Here is a 5,508-nt window from a genome sequence, read left to right as displayed (position 1 = left end):
TCTACGGTGTTGGGTCAAAAAAATAATAGGGCGTAATAGAACCAAAGCTAGCAGAGACACGGGAAACTGCCTTAGAACATCCGAAGATACACTCCCATAGCCAGACATCATTACTTCGTGCATCCACAAACAAAAGGATAGGGTCCTGCATATATATAGATTTCCATGCGCAGGTCAGCAGGATGCCCATCACATGAGTCATTTCTGATGCATAGTAAGGTTCATGATATTTAAACAGTGATAATGGTAGACTTTGCATAACATGACAACGCATCATATCTCATAATTAGAATACATTATATTACAGAAAACAGAAACTGAGGTGACCAATTGGAATACTCCCATTTAGGTGACCACATTCCATAGTTTAAATTCATAAATTAGGCTTCTCCCTAAAGCATACACTCAAATAGGGGTCATTTAAAAAGAATCTTGATGAAAAACACAGGCATACCTTCGATATTTCATTGCACAGCTAAATGGAGACATTTTTATCTTGTGGACCTCGTTAAATCGATCACCTTATTAGTTGCAACTATAATTATATGAAACGGGTACCTACAACGAAAAATGACAAACCATAATGGATCAGAAATGAATTAAGCAGCCTGTTGCAGCACGACATGCCCAACTTCCCGCCTTTCTCTTGCCTCTGCCTACCGGTTATAGTTTTTATTTTTCTTCATTTATCAATACACATAGTGACACACCAACGCCTTGACTATGCTCTAGCAATCACAGTGGTTTACAAATTCCAGATTCGTATTCAAACAAATGAACTATATAATGAGTCACGATAGATGGGTGAACCTTGCTTCAGTTCTATTGTAATTATAGGGGGGCATGGTAGGTTGGGAGTCTGGCTTCTCTTTGCGTGTAAAGATAGTGTGTCAAGAGAGCCTTGCTTTTGTTCGGTTACAACTTCAGCAAGCTTGCTATAGAGAAAGTTTAATGAAAAACACTTAGATAGCAAGTAAGCCATGTGAGATTAAAAAAAAGCACAGACACCAGCAAGAGAACTGAAATATTCTAGTTTCATGAAATGCATCTCCTTTTTACCTCTTATGATTAGAGGAAAGGCCATAAATGGAAGAACCCAGAGTAGATTTTATACCTACATATAGTGGCAGGCAAGCAACAGTAAGGCACTTTCATTGGATAAATACATCAAATTATACAGAACTAAAATCAACTTCATCTCTTTGTACCTCATATGATTAGAGGAAAGGCCACAAGGTAAGAACCTAATGTTACATAGAATTTATACATACATGTAATTACAGCAGTAGGGTGTTGTGCTATTGGTGGTATCCTTTATATATATATATGCTCACTGGTTAGCTGACATAAGAAAAGGAGAAAATCAGAAGGGTATAACAGTTATTAAACAATGTGTCAGGCTCACAGGAAAAAAACTCAGCGAGTTTTCGTAGGAGTAATACAAAGAAAAGGCCGAAATTGAAAATTTAACTTAAAAGAGTGGTCGAAGTAAATTTTCCGCATAACACAGCGAATGCAATTTCATAAGAGGTAGCAAAAACATGTAATGCAAATAGGTCAACAACCCAAGGATAATATTATGTTGCAACGGATATATGAGGCTGAGTTATAATGCATAAAAGGATGACAACAGACAATAGTTGTAGCACAGGGTTTCAGGGCACTAATTATGTTTCCGGGCACTAATTATGTTGTATGACAAAATACTAATAAATAGCAACTCTAAAGATCAGTTAGGAGCAGGGGAAGGAACTGTAAATAGCATACGTTAGCAGATTAAGCAAAGAGGCACTGTGATTATACAGAGAGACTCCAAGGCCAAACAATTAGAGGGGGGCATCAATCACATACATGGGATGGAGGAAGAGAGCACAAACCATACTTCAAGCAGGGAAGAAATTGTGTGTTACTTCAAGAAAAAGTAATATTTTATCTAGTGCACAAAAATATAGTGGTACAAAATTACTTAGTGTGTCACAGTTACAGAAATCATTATCTTTTGATACAGTCCCAGTTAAAGAGTTGGAGGTCTTAGTCACAGGAAACAGGAAAGGCCATAAGGTGGTATATTTTTTGAATACCAATGTAATGGAAGGTGGTATCTTTTTCGAATACCAATTCATGGTGTCTTGTTCGAATACCCTCATCTGATACCTAATATAAGAAGAGTCGAACATCAGAAAACTATGTAAATAGTAGAAGAAGGATACAAGTATGATACAGATGAACCATACAATAATGATTTATAGAGATTATCTACCATGCATGGCTAGCAAAACTGTTGATTCTTTTATTAGATATTATGATCCCAAAGTCTCTATCCACGGACTCATTCAATATAATCTCAGTGTCAGCTACAAATATACACATTATGACTAGGATACAAACCTAGAACAGCACAACAACACGAAATAAATATATTAAAAGACTAAATTAATGGGGATAACTAAGGCAATGAAAAACAAAAGATGAACAATGATTATATTGGAAGATCAAATTAACGGCAAAGAAAGAAAGCATTTTGTTCTCTAAAAAACACTAAAAACAACTTCAGTAGGATGAAAGCATTTCTTTGAGATTCTAGCAATATATAAATAGTTAAAATACTAAATAGTTCAAAACAAATTCTAACGCATGATTATGCAGAAGAAACACACTTGAAAGTTTCATGACAAAAGCAACAACTGACCAATGAGCAGAACAAGAAATAACATAATGTACATGAAGGAAACAACACTATGTTACTACAATAAAAAGGAAATATATAGTCATGAAGCACGGCTTTAAAAAAACATAAGAACTAATCATCAGCTTCTTCTAATGACGAAAAGGATTTTGAATAATCCAAACTAAGAGAAGGCTAGAGATTTAGAAAATAGTTACTTCAACATGATACCTGGAAGATAACTATATAACTTTCTCCCATTGAGCTACCAGGCATAAGTAACATGAACAGTGAAACAAAGAATCCTTACCGCATAAACATCTAAAAAGAACAAACCAAACCAAATATTTCTCGATAACTTCGGCAGACAACAGTTTGTGAGATATATATGCATAAAGGCAATATCCCAAAGAAATATCTAAAATGTTTGAAACAACATTATCATGAGCATACAAGTATAGAAGATAGGAAATATTGTGGATGGGCCAGACCTGCCAACTACCAATAAAATCTGCACAGACAATCCAAATCTCAAATGATCAGGGTGGTCTTCAAATCAAAACTGAGACGAAAGGGTGGTTTATGTGCTCCAAAGTGGCAGTGAGACTCTCCTTGTGCGTTACGGCAATCTACAAATAGATCTTCATACATCAATTGTGGTCTAATTTTTTGTTTGGCAAGATCTGTTCCAAAAACCAATCATCAATCAGTACTATGGTGGCTATTAAAGAATATAGCCATGATAAAAATACAGTAATAAGAAAACCTTAAATATGCTTAGAACAAATTTAGGAAGAACCATCTAGAGTCAGAACCCTACAACAATGGCATTGCAAAGAAAACATTTTTTGGCGGTCATTAGAGAAACATGACGTTCACTTTTTAATCGAATTCAACTTGGAAGAAGCTGACAACAATAGCTCGTAAAACTGGGATGTCATATTCGCCAAGATTTGAATTGCTTAATGGGATTTAATGTTCACACAGTACCCCCATCTCTACATGTTCAGTCATAATTTTGCACAGATCACGTACTAATCGAAACATGTATAAGACTATCATCAACCTTACATATCGTATACAGACCAATCAAATACACTTGAAGCCGACCACACATGCAAATGGCAACTAATGACAAACTGAATGACAACAGGAATCACAAATCATCCTGGATTTCACAGTCGGCGGGTACAATAAACTAACCAATCAACCACTCATAGAGTGGGCCATGAAGATAAGCACCTTAGCCAGAGATGCAGGAGGAAGGACGATTAAATTTGAAGGAACAACAACCACTGACCCATCAATGACCCTGGCACCAAACCCTCACAACCACCCTGTGCAGCCGAAACCAACAAACATGCATGAGGTGCGAAGAGCGGGACGTCTGGAAGGAGAAACAAGGATGGAAGAACGAACCTTTCTAATGGCGGCCAGCGAGCAAACGGCGGACAACGGACGGGAGGTGTGCAGTCAGATCCGGAACCAACCACAGCAGGACCAAGTAGTCAGCCAAGATTGTCCTACCAAATCAACAACAAATCAGACAGTGGCCATTGATGGAGATGCATAGGAGAGAGAGAGAGAGAGAGAGAGAGAGAGATAGAGAGAGAGAGAGAGAGGAACCTGAGAGCAAGAGGGCCCTGGCGGCGCGAGAGCAAAGGGGCGGCGTAGTCTACCAAGGCCCGAGCGCCGCGACACCTCGAGGTCCACCTTCCTCTTGCTTCTGCCTCCACTTCTACTTCTATCTCCCTCTCGCGGCGTCGACTATTTGAGTGAAATACCTGGTGCTCCTCCGGTCGACAGAGATGGCGTGCTCCACCTGGGTCTCCTCCTCGGCCCCAGTCGCTTGCGCGCCCTATGTGGGGTCGGAGCAAGAGGCCTCGAGAGCCGGCGGCGCACCCTGAGCGTGGTCAAGCAAGACGGCCCGAGGGCTGGCCGTAGGTGGCGGCTTGGCCTCTTCATCGGGTTGGGATGGATGAGATGGAGGTGTTGGAGTCGCCTAGTGCGCATCCGATGGCAACGACGCACACCGTCTGGCGCGCTCCACTTAGCCTCCTCCTGTTACTCCACCAGGCCTTCTCCCGACGACATTACGCACGAGCTCGATGGAGAAGCGGCGAGGTGGATCTCGGGTAGGGGTCCCGAACTTTGTGTCTAAGGCTGATGATAACAGGATGCGGGGGACACGATGTTTACCCAGGTTCGGTCCCTCTCTATGGAGGTAATACCCTACTTCCTGCTTGATTGATCTTGATGAATATGAGTATTGCAAGAGTTGATCTACCACGAGATCGTAATGGCTAAACTCTAGAAATCTAGCATATATGATAATGATTGCCTCTATGGACTAAACCCTCTGATTTATATAGACACCGGAGGGGACTAGGGTTGTACAAAGTCGGTTACGGAGAAAGGAATCTACATATCCGAATCACCAAGCTTGCCATCCACACAAAGGAGAGTCCCATCCGGACACGGGAAGAAGTCTTATGTCTTGTATCTTCATAGCCCAACAGTCCGGCCCATGTCAATAGTCTGAACGCCCGAGGACCCTTTAATCCAGGACTCCCTCAATAGCCCCTGAACCAGGCTTCAATGAAAAAGTGTCCGGTGCACAGATTGTCTTCGGTATTGCAAGGCGAGTTCATTCTCCGAATAATCCAAAATAGTCTTCGAACACAGAAAACGTGTCCAGCTCTGCAAAACAAATACCACACACAACCGTAGATTGTATAATATTTCACGAATCCAATCCGCTGACAACTTTTTGGTAGTGTGGTATCATGTTGCCGCCCGACCATTATTCGGACCGTTTTTTAGCCTGCTGCTCCATATTTCAA

At 40.6% G+C, this 5,508-nt stretch overlaps 1 long non-coding RNA gene across 1 annotated transcript; it reads right to left on the bottom strand.

Annotated features, from left to right (window-relative positions):
- Window positions 1–454: 454 nt before the first annotated feature.
- Window positions 455–1,317, bottom strand: LOC123066224 (uncharacterized). The gene is made up of 3 exons (XR_006431278.1): window positions 1,272–1,317; window positions 1,060–1,114; window positions 455–558 (listed from the first exon to the last, which is right to left on the bottom strand). It is a non-coding gene; the product is annotated as an uncharacterized lncRNA (long non-coding RNA).
- Window positions 1,318–5,508: the final 4,191 nt, after the last annotated feature.

The sequence above is a fragment of the Triticum aestivum genome, chromosome 3B, assembly GCF_018294505.1.
Source record: "Triticum aestivum cultivar Chinese Spring chromosome 3B, IWGSC CS RefSeq v2.1, whole genome shotgun sequence".
Classification (NCBI taxonomy): Eukaryota; Viridiplantae; Streptophyta; class Magnoliopsida; order Poales; family Poaceae; genus Triticum; species Triticum aestivum.
This window is presented reverse-complemented; position numbering and strand designations above follow the sequence as displayed.